Here is a 15,700-nt window from a genome sequence, read left to right as displayed (position 1 = left end):
CAGGCTGGACAGTTTTACTCACTTCCACCAAGAGTAGCAGGAGAGAATTAGGCTGTTCCTGTACCAAAGCATTATTTAAAAAATTAATGACTGTGGAATAGTAAAAGAAAAAATTGAGTAAAAGTGACTGGAGGAGAATGTGCTTGACCCGAGCTCACTGGCCGCGTTATCTCACTGACGTTAAGATGCTGGCTGAGCCCTTATGGTAGCAAAACAGACAGACCCACCAGGAGGGAGGTTTAATGCGCTGCTGTATTTTGATGCCGAGAGCCATGCCTGGTACACGAGGTTCTGGGTAAACAATGGTGACAGTGTCAACCTCTATGGGCTAAGCACACATCCAGCTACTCCGCCAAATCCCAAGGGCAGACTTCAAAAGGCAAAAACAAGTTGGCATTCTCTGGTGGGTCTGCAGAGTCAGAGCCAAGCAGTTGCTGAGCAAAAATGTCACCAGTGCCTCCTATGACAAAAGAGGAGGCACTGGCCTGGGGCTGGGGCAGGGCTCTAGGCTTCCACTGCTCACCAATCAATCTGTCCAGGGGGAGAACGTGGTCTCTGCGTATGTTGCACCTATGCACCTACCTTGACTGACGCCTGGGGGCTCAGCAGGTGGTGACATGTGAGGTGAACGGAGCCAGCCTCGGTGTAGCACAGTGCTGGCAGCTATGCCCTCAGCAGTGCCCAGGCTCCTAAACCTGACACCTCATCTCCAAGGAGCAGAAGGGGAGTGCGGGCATGAAGATCACAGGGCCCTGTGAGGACAAGAACAGGCCATGACATGCCTTGCCCCTTCCTTAAGCCATAGAGTTATGTCCGGGAGGAACAGAAAATTCATCCAGAGCCCGCTAGGCACCTCACACACGTGGGGGACTAGGGTCCCCTGTGCCTATCACTCACAGGGCTGGTCTGGACATTCTTTTTATCAATTCTCTGGCATCTTCTCCTCCAACTTACCAATAACCAGAAAGTAGAATCTGATCTTAGTTAATTTCAAGAATCACAGAGCACCGCCTCCACAGTGGGCCCGGCAGCCGTGCCAGGTCCTCCGACCGTCACCTGTCAGACCGCCATGAGTACTCTCCAGACTCAAGGCCTGAGGCCGTAGGCCGTGGGCACACAGCTTCCCTCACTCTCCCCAGCAAAGGGGGACCACCTCTCGGCAAAGGCATGTCACCCTCTTCTGCACGAAGGACAGCACTATAGATACACGGGGAAACAGAGCAGATTGTGGGGGGGGGTTAGGCAGCCCAGAAGAGCTCGTCTGTAATTCCGAGACAAAGTGGGGCCGTTGACTTAATCACAGGGACAAAGTGAGGATGAACATTTCCCTGCTCTTTCCCATACTCCGTGATACGCCTTTCCCTGCATAAGGAGTTCATTCGGAGGTCCCTGGCGGTGATTCTGATGTCCTAATATGGCATGCTGGCTGTCGGGCAGGAAGAGAGGGCCTGAGCCGAACAGGTGCTGGGCCTGGGAGGCAGGAGACACCGGCTCCAGCCCCAGCTCAACCAGCGCCTCGTTCTGCCTCTCGGGATTCAGCATCTCATCTACAAGCAAAGGGATGAGACTATCTAAAGACAGGCTGCCCAACATAAATGAAATGAGAGCCATGTAAAGAAAGTTTCCCAGTTGCCACATTTAAAACGGTAAACAAAGAAACAAACCAAGAAACAAAAAACAAATACTAGAAAATGATTTTAAGAACAAATCTTAACCTACTGTATGTAAAATACTATCATTTTGACATGTAATCAATATAGGAAGTGATAAGATAGTTTACATTCTTTTTACTAGACAAGTCTCAGCGTCTGATGTTCATTTGACCTACAGCAAATCTCAGCTCAGAGCAGCCTCCTCCCCAGCTCTCCTAGCATCAGTGGCTGTGGCTACTCTATTGGTCAGCAACTCCAGGGGTCCCACCAAGTTCCTGGCTGAAAAGCTGCAGTAAGTGTCCACAATAACCCTAAAAGGATCTCTCTGAAACAAAGGCGGATTCACTTTTAAATGTCTGTAAAGCGGCGGGCTGCACCTCCCTCCACCCTTGGCTACAAGAGAGTCCTCTTCCTTGCTGATCACTTTCTGGATGTAGGGAAGAAACCCGGAACACAGCCAGTGTGGACTGGCCTCCAGGTAAACTTACCTGCTTTCTGTGTCCAGTCCCATGATGTCCTCCTTCTCAAATGGGATGCAGAGAAGGAGGATCTTGTCCCCAGAATTGTCGGATGCACCGTCCAGCCACTTGGACATGGGCAAGATGAAGAGTGACTCAGTGAAGTCGTCGATCCTCTTCTCCACCACCCTGCAGTCCTCGTAAATTGAAGGCCACTTCGGTGCGCGGCTGCTCGGCCACCTCCCCATGCAGCAGAAAGTCAAAGAGCTGAGAGTCATAGAGCGTGGTGCCATACAGCTCCTCTGCACGTGGAGCTTTTCGAAGCCTTGGCCGAGAGGCATTCAGTAATGATGACAAGGCCCAAGACCTTGCGGTGGGTCTGGAAGTCGCTCCACCCATTCTTGGGCGCATAGTGGTGCCTGTAGTGGATACAGTTTGCCCACTGGGAGCTGCACGGACTGATCTGACTCACCAAGGTGATTCACTTATAGATGCAAAAGAAATTCTCCTCTGAGATGATCCCCACGTGTTCGACCGCCACAGGGAAAGTCTGGTGGTCCTCAGCACACTGCACGTAGTCAGGGATGCTCATGCTGCAGGCCCTGACAAGAGGGGAGAGGAGATCGAGGTACATACTGTACTGTGGGCTGCAGGTCCATCTGGGTTGCGATGACCTGGTGTGTACCAACCAGAAGGCAAGGGAAGCTCAAGTAAATCCGGAGGTACAGTTTGTCCTCAGAGTCTTCAAATGGCTACCGTAGCTCGGATCACATTACCCAGCTTTTGGTCTAGGCTTTCTGCCCTGCAGAGAAGGGTCATTTCTTGTTTTCTGTTTCCAAGCACCTACCAAGGCCCTGATGCAAAGTCACTGCTGAAAAATGCTGAATAAGGAAGTGAACAAAGGAAGTGCTTTCCCCAACCTCCTTCAGCAGAATATAAAGAAAAGGACTACAGTGGGATCAAAAGATCTGGTTTTCTATCCAATTTATTTGAACTCCTAAGCTTCAGAATAATGGATAAGAAAACTTGCCTTGGGGAGAAGGGTACAGTTCAGTGGTAGAGCACGTGCTTAGCATGTACAAGGTCCTGGGTTCAAACACCAGTACCTCATTTTAAAAAATGAAACAAATAAATAAACCTAATTACCCTCCTGAAAAAATATTTTTTAATTCAAAATTCAAAAAAAAACCTTGCAATTGACACAACATTGTAAACTTGACTATACTTCAATTAAAAAAAAAATCTTTGTCTTACATGAAAATATCTGGATTACAGAAGTTTGCAAATGTAAAATGCCTAGGGTACCACCTGCATAAAAAGGGGTGACTGTAAAATTTAGTATTGCTCCTTTATGAGCTATATTTCCTTTGGGGGGGTTATAACTTCTTAGAGCTAATTTTCTCAGATTAAAAAATATAAACATTACCTGATTCTCAGGACTGCTGAAGAATCAGATAACCCTATGAAAGCATCTGACCCACAGAGGTTACTCAATAATATTTGTTGAATGAATGAATAAACCAGCAAAGTGAATGCTGCTCCCTGCCACAGACCATCATAATGGTACTGCCTGGAAATCCCAAGCCCACGTTCCACCCGTCTCGACACTAACCATGTGGGTGACCTGGTCAGGCCTGTGTGATTCTCTAAGCCCCAGTTTAATCGTGAATAAAATTAGGGCAATAAAACAAACCTCAAATTGTTAGTGAGTCAGTAATGAATTGTACCCCAAACTTGCAAGTTGGAACCATTAAGGAAAACTATACAAAGGGTCCATAGGCCCTCTCCATATTATCTCTTACAACTACATGGGAATCTACATTATATCTCAAAATAAAAAGTCTAATTTTTTAAAGAGGCTATTGAGGTTAAATGAGCTCACTGTCTCAAATAAGGAACACAAAGCACAAATAGGACAATGCCCAGCACATGAGATACACTCAGTTAACATTCCCACTCAACCCATTGGTCCCTCCAACTTCAGAGCAAGAGGATGGGTCCTCGTGGCAAGAGGCCACTGCACCTGAAGCTAACAAAACTAATGGTGCCCACTTCCAAGAGCTCCTGTCATCACCCTTGTTCTAATTTTCTATTTGTAATTTTTTTCTTTTTATTAAATAGAAACTCCCAATTGCATAGCCTTCACCTGACTAGACATCATGATGGCAGCCCTTCAAAACCTGACCACAGAGATCATGATGGCAGCCCTTCTTGGTGAAACAATAAAATGAAAATCCATTTCCACAAGACCTCTGTGTAAATCTACTAGGGAACTTAATCCTGGACTGAGGAAGAGGACTGGGGAGGAGGGGGCAATCAGGCGCACAGAAAACTATGGGCCACCTGTCCCACGATGGACTTTAGACTCAACCCTCACCCTCCAGGAAATTCAAAATACACACCGACAGATTGCTATGGACAAGATTTTTTTTTTTTAAACAAATCCCTGAATCCCTAGCAGGTCTTATTTCTACCGAAACACAAATGGATTATGTGTATAATGTTTCACAAAAGCCCTAAAATATTATCACGCCAACTTGACACATCAAGAAAAACTGAGGTAGAGAAGTTTATCACATTGTACATGATTAGAGAGAGGCCACGTCAGACACCGTATTTAAATCCAAGCCACTGCTCCAGTGCTCACACTAGAAAGTGTGACATACTGCACCTTTCCTGCCCTCTCCCTGCAATAAATCTCTGAAGAGTCTTTTCTGTGCCACCTGGAATCACAATCACATCAATTTTCCACAAAGTGCTATGTCACTCCTTGGAGGCTGTATCAAAATCTAAAGGGTTGGGATGGGAGGAGTGATTTGCATTTTCTGTTTCTCAAAGGAAACATGGCTTTAAAAGAAACTGAAAAGCACATATCTAGTCTAAGCCCTCATTGTGCAGAGAAAAAAATGGAGGCTCAGAAGAGATGAGGAAAGGTCCTTATTAATAAATATATCCTCAGTGCAGCATCAAGCCAGCCCTGGGCACTGCTGGGGGAGGATCTGGGAGACCCAGGAGAATGAGTGTTAGAAAAAGGAAAGAGAATATGCATAAAAGGCCCTGTCTCTACACCACCATACCATGGAATTCCACCAAATTACCAAGTAAGGGTGCAGCCAATATTAAGGTGGGCTAAGCAGGTTATAGAAACCTGGAAGTCTCAACCATATTGGAAATTCCAACATTTACTATGTTTTTTTCCCAGTTCAAGCATCAACTCAGTGGGAACTCTGTACCAGGGACTACACGAGGCCTGGATTTCTCCCAAATACAGACCTCTATTACCACGTGTACAAACCACATAAAGGCCACCAGAAGAAAAGCACCCACAGATGGAATTACTGAAACTGAAAGCAGCCAACCAGCATATATTACTAAGAAAAATGGTGCTCCTAGAAATGGACTCATGGACATAGAAAGCCAACTGTGGTTAGCAGGCAGGAAAGGGGGGATTAACAGATACACATTAATAAATATAAAATAAATGACAAGGACCTACTATATAGCACAGGGAACTATATTCAATTTCTTGTAATGAGTTGTACTAAAAACAATCTAAAACATATTTATACACATATGCATATGTTCATAACTGAATCTCTGCTGTACACCTGAAACTAACATTGTAAATTGACTACACTTCAAAAAAATTAATTTAAAAAAATAAGTAAAAATAAAAGCAACGCCATTAAGGAAAAATAAAAGAACACTCTAATCCCCTTAGCTGTAGCTGCTGAATATGTTTAGTTGCAAGCACCAAGTCCACTGGATCACTCCAGCACTGGCTGTCACTCTTTCTGACAATCAGAGAGTCACTTGGCTTCACTGAGGTTAATTTTCTCTTCTGTGAAAGGCTACAGTTGCAACTAATGATGTATAGAATCTCATCATTCACAAGCCCAACAATTAGTGAGGACTTCCCATGGGCCAGGCTCTGGAGAGATGAAAATATAGGGTCCCAGTTATATTCATGAGTAGAAGAAGTTTATGCCATAAAGACATTAATTCTTCCTATTTTGATAGACAGATTCATTGCAATTCTGATTAGAATTCCTACCAGATTTTTCATGGAATGTAACAAGTTAATTTATGGTCAAGAATAGCCAAGAAACTTCTTTAGAACCACCACTGGGGAGGGGTGGATTGGTCATTCATTTCCACTGGTCTTTCTGATGTGATGAAAACGTTCTGGAATAATAATTGTTGCACAACTGTAAATATGCTAAAAGCTGTTGAATTGTACCATTTAAATGGGTGGACTTCATGGTGTGTGAACAATATCACAATAAAGCTGTTATATGAAAAAATATTTCTTGACAATTATTTTTCCCTCTATACTACTTAGTCTGCCCCACAATTTAAGAAAAACAAAAAACCAAAACAAACCAAACTGTGCCAGGAGCTCTTTAGGACTGCAATGTCCCTGGGTCTCCAACGCCTCTGGTGGTGCTCTTCCTGTTAACACACCAAGCTGGGCTGGGCTAGTTAGGGAATGTAACTGTCTTTTTAAAATCGATGGTCACACTTTTCACCCTGGGAGAGGGAAGGAAGGAGGATGACACAGCCTTATGCCTTCAGCTCATTTTTAACTGAACCAAGCCCTGCTTTCAACACTGTAATCCCTCTCACTATAAAAACACATGACACCAACAAGCACCGCCATCATAACACCTGAAAGTGTTCAAGGTACTTACCTGGGGCAGAAACACTGAGGGAGGAGACAGAAGCTCGCTTGGCACTGAGGATCCCTTTTCCCGACTCCACCAGTAGCTGGGCTTTACAGCCGGAGGCTCTCAGCCCAGGGAGCAGTACAGACGCCACTGAGCTGTTCCTCAGGGAGCGGGAAAGGAAGACCAGGGCAGCCCCGGAGTCGCGGGGCAGGGAAATGGGTGGAAACGCGGGCTGCAGCCCCGCTCGGAGGCCATCCCCAGCCCCAGCCCCAGCTGCCCCGTCCGGGTCCGCAGACCCCGCCCGCCTGGGACGCAGCCCGCCCAGTTGTGGGGACGGGCCGGTGGCCGAGGAGAGGAAGCCCGGGAAGAGAGGACTCGCGGGCGATAGAGGGGAAGGGGACGCCAGCAGCGGACTGAGGGGAGCCCGGCTGGGTGAGAGGCGGCAGGTGAACACCTGGCCCCGGGAAGCTGTGGCACTGGGGCACTGGGGCAGGTGGCGCGGGCAGAGGGGTCTGGCCCGAGCAATTCAGCTGAACACAGGCTGACTCGCGCCCTCGTGGTCTGTGACACGCGGACCGCCCTCCCGCAGCCACCTGACCCCTTTCCCGGGAGACCCCACATTGCACTTCCACGGCCAGAGGCACCGGCCCCGGGCAGGAGCTAAAGGCCTGCCGGGCGACAGAGCTGAGAAGCCTTTGGGGCTAATCCCCGGCTCCGAGCTGGAGCTTCCAACCCGCGGTCGAGCTGACACCGACCGCCCATGCGCAGGAGGGCCAGCAATCCGCTCTGGGTTCTGCGAGAGAAGGTGGGGCAGTGAGGGAGGGAAAAGATGGGAGGGGGAGGAGAGGAGGGAAAAAGTGGAGGGAGACAGATGGACAGGAATAGCAGAGAGAATGGAGGGATCCTGAAAGGTAAGGTCCTAGCGAGGATGGAGAGAAAAAGCTTTACCTCTGGTGGCACCCTGAAGAAGGCGGCAGTCCTGCCTCTGTACCCTTCTGTAACACTTCAAGGCCCGCAGCTCAAGTTTTACCTCCCTGATCCAGCCCTCCATCCGATGCTGCTGCAGAACCCCTACGGGTATCACACCTGTTGCCCCCACGCGGAGCAGGGTTTTCTGTTGGTCTGGGAACCAAGCACCCGCAGGTGTTGTCGCTCAGAACTACCTTGGGAAGAGTACATATTCCCCTTTTACACGCTGGGAAACAGGCAGGCACGATCTTTGCCTTAGCTCCACTGACCCAGGTGTTGGGCTGGCAGGGAGCGGGGTGGTTCAAGATCAGAGCCCCAGACAGAGCAGACTGCCTGAGTGTTGGTGCATAGTCCCCATCCGTCCTGGGTAAACCACACTCCACCCTAGTGGAACCATCTAGGGCTCACAGTAGTTCCCTGGGTGTGGGAGAGCTGTCCTCATGTGAAGGAAAAGCCCAGCTGGGCTAACAAGCTAAGTCACAAATCTAAGTGTGATGTGTCAGTTTACTGATCTAAATTCTGCTGGGCTAACTCGTAAATCTGAAGTTTAGTGTCAGTTTACTGGCTAACAAGCTAAGCCGTAAATCGAAGCTCAACAAGTGTCTATTACAAGTTGACAAGCACCAGTGTGCTGATTCCTTGCTTTTTGTTGCTTGAGCCTTATTGGCTAATACACCCTTACTTGTAATTAACCCTTTAAAACTTCATGTGTATGTCTTGGAGGTGGGTGCTCAGAAATTCGGAGCAGAAGCCCCTCTGAGCCCGCCGGCATAATAAATCTGAGTACGCCAACACTCCGAGTGGTGATTGTTCCTTGGCTGGCCTGTTGTTTCCATAACACTCAGTTCCAGTGCCCAGCTTGCTAGGTATATAGGAGTGCTACCAAATCCAAATTCATTCTCTTCAGTGCAGGACAGGCCAATAAGTTGGGAGACCAGGTGTTGGGGTATGGAATAGCAAGTTTCTGTAGACCTAGATGGCAAACTAATGTCCTGGAAAACCATCTCCCCAAGTCAGAATTCAGGCTCTTTTCCTACGTGCTTGGTTGTTGCAATCTTCTTGGTTTAGGAATTCCTTCTTGTTAGAATCCTTTGTTCTTGCAGCTATCTGCCTGTGTCAAATCTCTGTAAACCTCTAACAAAACAAACGTTATTTTCTATTCTGCAATTTCTAATCTTTTTATGAATGAAAATGTGTTAAATATACTTAAAGATCAGAGCCTTCAGAATAGGTTCTCCTGTATATTTCAGGCTCTAAGCAACATTGTTTTACAAGCAAGATGAAGCCTAGGAGACAGAGCATAGGGTTAAAGTCAAAGGAAAAGATCTAATATGGAGTCAGATTTGTTCTGTTCTATTACCCAGGCAGAAGCCACTTGAGGATTTAAATCCCTTTAAGTTAAAAATAACTAAAACTTTAAAGGAATTTACATACATAGGTGGGAATGTGCATAGCATATCTGGAAAAGCACCCAAAGGATAGTAAACAGTGGCATCTCCAGGGAGGGCCGGAAGAACAGAGGATGAGGGAAAACTTCTTTCACTTGTGTATTTTTGTGCTGTTTGAATTTTTTTTAACCATTTGCATGTATTTCTTTTTCAGTTAAAAAAATGTGTAATGGAGCAAAGGAGTAACTAGCTCAGCAAATACAGCAGCCATGGAATCACTGAGTCATCACTTTTGATTTAAGCCAGGAAGCATTTATTGACTCTCAACTATGTGCCCAGTGCTGTTTTAAGACTTCTTTTATTATTATTATTATTATTATTATTATTATTATTATTATTATTATTATTATTTTTATTTTTATTTTTATTTTTATTTTTATTTTTATTATTTTTATTATTACTATTTTTATTATTATTATTATTTTATGAAATAATAACAAGGTATCCCTCACCCCTGCCCATGGCTGGTGGAAAACCAACTGAGTTTTTATTGAGTTGTTTTCCAAGGAGTAGAGATGAGTTATAAACTGAACACATCTTCAGGGCAAAACAGTCGGAGTGGTTTTCCAGCACTCCAGACAGCTATGAAGGGTTTTCAATAAAGGTGCCCAGAGGCTGAGAGAGAAAGCCTCGAGGACCCTATAAAAAGCTGCCCAAACTGTCTTCCCCATGGCAATACTGAAATAGGAAAGAACAAATCTGACTCCATATTAGATCTGTTCTTTTGACTTTAACAAAGCCAAGTTAATACTCTCCGGTCTTTTCATGGGTTATGATGTCACAGAGGAGATGGACAGGTCAACAAGGAACCACTCTGCCGTGATCACGGAGCCGGGGAGTGGGATGGGCGGCAACATGTGTGACGCAGCTGTAGCCGTGACCGCGTTTCTAGGCAGGTACCCAAAGTCGCCTCGACAAGATGTCAAACACTTGTGCCCACGTCCTCGTCACCTGACATGTATTAAAGAGAAATGGAAATGTATAAAAGGCCAATACCCTTGGTGGGTACACCGTCCTAAGTGCAAAGTCACAGTTTGACAACTGGCCATCTCGGTTCCCTGGGCTTCATTCTTGGAGAACCTTAAAAACCACTCCTCTGTCCTTAAGAAGTGCTGCATATTTGTCCTATCTTTGGCTCAGGGATGGAGCACGTTCAAGTGAACTTTAATGTCTGCACAGATTTGACTGTCTTTCTCCAGGTTCACTTGTCCATTCTAAAGAGGCCTGAGCTAAGTCCATCCTCCGTAAGATCTATTCCCTCCAGTGACTACTCATTGAGCCTGCAATTAAGGGCCAGCAGAACAAGAATGTCCTTAGCTAAAAAGTTCACCCACCCTTCACTGCTTTCTTAATCTCCTCTCCTGGCTAATTGCAACAGACTATCACCTCCCTCCTCCAAGCTCCCCAACTATGTCAGTTTGTCTCCCCAAAGAGAAGGTAAGGTCCATAAAAGAGGAGACAACTCCATAGTCACCTCTGAATTCCTAGCATAAAGTAATGTTAAGAAATAAAACTATGATTATGGCTTCTTTCCTTTAAAACCTTTCTGGTTATTTGATAGAGACCTTGGAAGACAGGTGTTTGCAGTCAAGTATCTTGATCCTCAAGACTCTGGAGGCCTTTTTCGGAATGGCTGCTCACTGATTCATTCAAACCACAGCTTCTCATTCCAGGAGTAGCTGTGATTCTCTGCCAGGAGTTTGTGGTTACTCTCATGCCAGAAGAGCTTTAAACTATATCCTTACTTTGGATTTGTTATTTTTCCCCTCTTCCAAAAAAATTGACTTTCCTTACTGTCTTACCTTGAGGAATTTTTTTTCATAGTTAACCCTTTAGTAAACCATGCTTCTCGGGATGGGCTTGGCCTTACATATGATCAGTCATCCAACTCCCAGTGTGAGAAGACTCGGGCTCAGCTCCTACCCTCCTGTCAAGGCAACTGAAACTCAGTACAGGAGCCAACAGGCACCCCAGGGCTTCTAAGGCTCGTGTATCACCCAGAATTCCTGCTTTCTGGTTTGTCTTGGCTTCTGAGGATTTCCCCTCACTTTCTTCACAATTAGCTGTGCAGCTTGAAAGATGAAGAAGGAAGGTTTTATTTCTTAATCAGCATTTTAAGAAACTTGTGTAATGAAGGTTTTCACGAGTTTCTAGAACCCTCCGTTGCCGAGACAGAAAACACACTAGATATTTTCTAAGTTTAGCTATCATGTGTATTTTTTCTTTTCTTTTGTTTTCTTAACTGCAAATAGACATTTTTTAATTTAAAAAAATAAGGCCCCAAATAGGATAGAGACTTGAAGGTGCATACAAAATTAAAGGGCAAAGACAGAAAAATGATATATACTCTACAAGTTTAATATAATACTTACACTATGGATCAGATCAGCAATTCTCAGTAACAGCTAATTGAAATATGTCCATGAGGTAAAACGTCTCTCCTGTCAGGAGATGGCTAACAGAAAATAGAATTAAAACAACAAACTAAAATTCTAAGTCTGGCGAGGTACAGAATTCTACCAGCTAAATGTGTCTTCTTCTGGAAAAGAGGGAGGCTCACCAGCTCTTTACTGTGGAGCCTGATCCCAGGGGATGGCGGTGAAGTGAGCTCTGTAAGTACCCAATAGCAAACTTGTGATGAATAAAGAGATGTGAGCTTTGATGACAGAGATGATACTACTATTCACTTGTCCTGTAAAGTATGTCTTCACGTTCAGTGATCAATACCTCGGCGTCCTCAGGGATTAAGATTATAGGAAAATTCACAGCCCGGGCCCAGACCTCCTCTTTGAGCTCATGACAATGCACTTAGATGTCTCAAAGGCAATTCGAGCTCCACCTGCAAAGAGCTGACTTCACGGTGCTCCTCCCATAGCCGTCCTACCCAGGGCCCCTGGTCGGGGGGTAAGGTCTCCCTGCTTCTCCCAGCTCAGGCCCATCACTCACAGATGTGACTGGACCCCAGATTCAGGGCCCAGATTTCCTCAGTCACGGAGTCCCACCACCCACACCTGACCTACCAGGTACTCACTGGCACTCACTCAGCACTGACTGTGTGCTGGGGACCACGCTGCACACTGTGCACACGTTATCTCACTGGATTGCCACAGCAGTCCTGGGAGGTCGGTACATCACTTCTTCAATTGATTAGATAAATTGTTTACTTCCTTGAGTGCATCATCCAAAGTGACACAGCTACTCAGCCACAAAACTGGGACTGAAAACCACTTGAAAATTCTACACTTCTACACCTGGCAGCCACCCTAATCTGACTCATCACATCACCTCCTGCAGAGCCTTCTAAATGTTTCTAAGCATTCTACAAGACAAAAGTGATCTACGAGAGCACCCCACTCCCCTACTTAAGATCTGTCAATGACGGCCCACTGCCCTTAGGAGAAAGCCCCACTGGGCCTGAGCACAGCCCAATGGCCCGGCATCCGCGTTCCCTGCGCGGCCTCGCCGCCTCACCCACCACACAGATCTACACGTGCCGTGTCCAAGACAGGGATGCTGACTCCGTACAACCCGGGGCTCGTCTCACTCAAACAATGATCACCTTCTTCAGTGTTCACCCTCTTCACTGCTGACGGTCAGAAAAATATTTTCTCAGGATGAATCAATATCTTTTTCCTTACAACTTCCTGTCATTGATAATGAGCTCCATCCAAAATACAGAAGACCTAATTCTCAGTCTCCTTATCTGTAAAGTGAGAATAACAAGGAAATATATGAAGTTTTAAGTGAAATAATATACATGTGAGGCTGAGGGACAATTCCCAACATACAGTAAGCACTCAATATGTGCTTAGTTAATATTAATAGGAATATATTGCATTCCAGCAACCTTAACTCAATGTTTTATGGCTTTGTCCAACAGACTACAGACAAACATTTGCACGAACACCTTTGAGCAGATCAGCCCAAGCGTGCTGGGAGAGGTAAGCACTGACTCCAGTTACAGCTGCAGCCAACAAGCACTACGGGGCTGGGGCAGTTTGCTCAAACTCTTACATGTTGCTTGAGAATTTAGTTGTCATTAATGAATAAAGACAGGTGTTCTTTAGTCAAAATTCCTGAAACATATATCTTCAAAGATTGATGCAAATTTGATTTCAAGTACAACACTCTCACTAGAAATTATTTGAAAATGATAGTCTTAGCTCCTCTGCACATCAAAAGGGCATGATCTTAATGTATCTGACTACACCAAAAGTGTTGTTTAAAGGAATTTAAGATGAAGCCATCCTAAATAAGCTCTCAGTATCATCTTCACAAAGCCCCACCCAAGGGTCTCATTTCTCACTTCCACATACGTGTTCAGGTAGCTTATCCTGCGTCTTGGTTTCTTATAACACGGGGGTGGGAAGAGTTGTGGATAGATTTATGTAGCAAATATAAACCTAGAGTATTTGCTGTGTAGAAATCCTAGAAATAAACAAATTAATATATAGTCCTACCCTCAAGAAGCTCAGCCTTTCCATTTACAACAGCATTAAAAATAAAATGAGAGATACATTTAACAAAAATTTACAAGATTTGTACATTGAATATTTTGATGTATCACCGAAATAATACTTAAAAGACCTACATATATGGAACACATCCCATGTTCATGGAATGGTAGACAATATTGTTAAAAATGTTAAGACTCCCCAAAGTGAGTTACAAATTCAGTGGAATCCTTATCAATATTCCAGCTGACTTCTTTGCAAAAATTGAAAAAGTGATCCCAAAATTCATATGGAAGTGCAAGGGGCCCAGGTCAGCCAAAACAATCTTGAAAAAGCAGAGCAAAGTTGGAGGACTCACTTTAAAGGGTACTAAAAAGCTATAGTACTAAGTCAGAATGGTACTGGCATAAGTTTGGATAGATAAATCTATGAGACATAATAAAAACCCAGGGGGAAAAACTTACATTTACAGTCAGTTTTCCACAAGGGTGTCAACAACACTCCATTGAAAGAATAGTCTATTCAACAAATGGTGCAGGGAGTGCTGAGTATCTGCAGGCAAAAGAATGAATCTGGAATCTGGACCCCCATATTTTAAATAAATAAAAATTAATTCAAAATTGATCACAGACAGAAACGTAAAAACTAAACCTATAAACTTTCTAAAAGAAGACACAGTATAAATCTTTGTGGTCCTAGGATAGGCTTTGGTTTCCTAGATACAATACGAAGAGCACAAGTGATAGAAGAAAAAAGCAGATAAACTGGACTTCATCAAAGTTAAAACCTTTTTGTTACAAATTACATCATCAAGAAAGTGAAATGACAGGGGAAGTGGGTATATCAAGTGACAGAGTGCATGCTTAGCAAGAAAAATAAAATAAATCAATACATCTAATTACCTCCCCTGTAAAGAAATTGTTTTAATGCTTAAAAAAACTAAAGTGAAAGGACAATCTGCAGAATAGGAGAAAAATTTTGCAAAGCATGTATCTAAGAAGAGACTAGTATTCAGGATATATAAAAAATGCTTACAACTGAACAATACAAAGAAAATCGACCCAATGTTTAAATTTGCCAAGGATTTAAATAAATACACAAATGCCCGATAAGCACATGAAAAGAAGCTCAGCATCACTAGCCAAATCAAAATCAAAATGAGTTCTCATTTTACACCCACTAGGACGGTTTTAATCAAAACATGGACAATAACAAGTGTCGTTGAGGAGGCAGAGATACCTCATTTGCGGCCAATGGAAAGGGACAATGGTGCAGCTTCTTTGGAGAAGTCTGGTGTTTACTCAAAAGTTTAGAGTTATATGGCTCAGCAATTCCACTCCTACATGTAGAGTCATCCCTCAGTATCCTCGGGGGGTTGGTTTCAGGAACCCCCCACCCTGGATACCATAATCCAAGGATGTTCGAGTCCCTTTACAATCAGCCATCTGGATCCATGAAGTGGAAATTACAGATATGGCGGGCCAACTGTACAGCCAACAGAATGAAAACATATTCTCACAAAAACTTGCACATCAATATTCATGGCAGTATCATTCAGAGTAGCCAAAGGTTACAAACAATATCCATCCATCAATGAACGGATAAACAAAATTACCAAGAATAGGCCCACAAACTTTTGGTCATTGAATCTTTGACAAAGGAGGTGAGAACATACAATGGAGTAAAGATAGCCTCTTCAGCAAATGGTGTAGGGATAACTGGACAGCTGCATGTAAATGAATGAAGTTAGACTACTCCCTCACAGCATACACAAAAATAAATTCAAAATGGCTTAAAGACTTAAACATGTAGACAAGACACTATAAACCTCTTAGAAGAAAACATAGGCAAAATATCTGACATACATCTCAGCCATGTTCTCCTAGAGCAGTCTACTCAAGCAATAGAAATACAAGCAAAAATATACAAGTGGGATGTAATTAAACTTACAAGGTTTTGCACAGCAAAGGAAAGAGTAAGCAAAACTAAAAGACAACCTATGGAATGGGAGAAAATAGTTGCAATAAATGAGACTGACAAGGGCTTAATTCC

General features: G+C 44.3%; 2 long non-coding RNA genes across 10 annotated transcripts in view; both read right to left on the bottom strand.

Moving 5' to 3' along the window:
• The window catches only part of LOC141577202 (uncharacterized), a 112,929-nt gene that overhangs the window by 54,411 nt on the left and 42,818 nt on the right, over positions 1 to 15,700 (bottom strand). For 2 of the 9 annotated variants that reach the window (XR_012505947.1, XR_012505952.1), the window contains one exon: positions 2,141 to 2,712. The exons of the other annotated variants lie outside the window; for them this stretch is intronic. This is a non-coding gene — a long non-coding RNA (uncharacterized LOC141577202). The remainder of the gene's footprint in view (positions 1 to 2,140; positions 2,713 to 15,700) is intronic. 9 annotated transcript variants of the gene reach the window in all.
• On the bottom strand, positions 9,493 to 15,257 carry LOC141577203 (uncharacterized). The gene is made up of 2 exons (XR_012505953.1): positions 14,113 to 15,257; positions 9,493 to 12,897 (listed from the first exon to the last, which is right to left on the bottom strand). It is a non-coding gene; the product is annotated as an uncharacterized LOC141577203 (long non-coding RNA).

Source organism: Camelus bactrianus, chromosome 3 (genome assembly GCF_048773025.1).
Source record: "Camelus bactrianus isolate YW-2024 breed Bactrian camel chromosome 3, ASM4877302v1, whole genome shotgun sequence".
Taxonomy (NCBI): Eukaryota; Metazoa; Chordata; class Mammalia; order Artiodactyla; family Camelidae; genus Camelus; species Camelus bactrianus.
Note: the sequence above shows the minus strand (reverse complement) of the source record. Positions and strands in the feature narration are given on the sequence as shown.